Source organism: Rhodamnia argentea, chromosome 9, assembly GCF_020921035.1.
Source record: "Rhodamnia argentea isolate NSW1041297 chromosome 9, ASM2092103v1, whole genome shotgun sequence".
In the NCBI taxonomy this organism is placed as follows: domain Eukaryota; kingdom Viridiplantae; phylum Streptophyta; class Magnoliopsida; order Myrtales; family Myrtaceae; genus Rhodamnia; species Rhodamnia argentea.
In genome coordinates this window covers 9,574,380-9,575,404 of record NC_063158.1, presented here as the reverse complement: position 1 = coordinate 9,575,404, position 1,025 = coordinate 9,574,380, and positions in this window count along the sequence as shown.

The following is a 1,025-nucleotide window of genomic DNA, read 5'->3' as shown; positions in this document are numbered from 1 at the left end:
AGATTGGTCGGGCCGAAGTCACGCAGGTTCGGCCAGCAACTCGAACCAGAACGCCGCGCGAGAACCTCTCTCTCCTTCTCTCTCGCTTTCTCTCTCTATTCTGGTGTGAGAACAAGCAAATGAACCTCCCCCCAGCAATTCTCGAAGCTTCTCCCCTTTTATACCCATTTTGAATTTTAGCGCGTCGGGAGCTTGAGTCGGCGAGGTAATCACGTGTCGACCACGTGATTTTTGGTCGCCGGACGGTGACGGAATCACTAGGATTCCGTCCAAGTCCGTTGAGCCTCCGTTAACCTCAAAACGAGCGTGAATTGCACCTCAATTTGAAAATGTTGACTTTCACCTCGCCGGACCTTTGACCATCGATTCCGCCGTACTCCGGCGTGCCATTGGCCATGCCGCCGGTGGGGATCGACGGGGAGCCTAACCTCGCATCACAAAAGCCCCATCATAATTGACTCAATTATGCACAAATTGACCTCCAATTTAGCCATTGAATCTCGACGTTTAATTCTGCAAATTCGCGCGAATCGCCTGAGGAAGATGAAGTACTGTTACGGGCCGGTCCGACCGGTCCGACCGCGGGTTAGGCCGGTCCGAACCGGTTCAGACAGTAATTCTTGCATAATTTTCAAAATTAATCCAAATTTACTGGGAATTTTTGCAATTAAACCTCAAAATTGAACTCGGGGGCCTGAATATTATCTAAAAAAGTGGTTTTGCCCAAAATTTCTCACCAATTTATGCAAAAACCCCAATTTTTTTCAATTTGCCCAAATTAGGGAAATGTTCAATTGGATGTCAATTGATCAAATTGGACTATGAGACCCATGCCAATCAATTTGAAATGTATGAAAACATAGGGTGCCAGTCCAATTTTACCATGTTAGTCCCTCAATTAAAAGTAATTTCAAAAATTGGCAAATTAAGGGACTAAATTGCAAACATTTTGGGGATTTGGCCTAATTTGTGCAATTCGCGCAATTGTGGGGGCAATTGATCAAATTGAAGTTCAAAGGGACTAC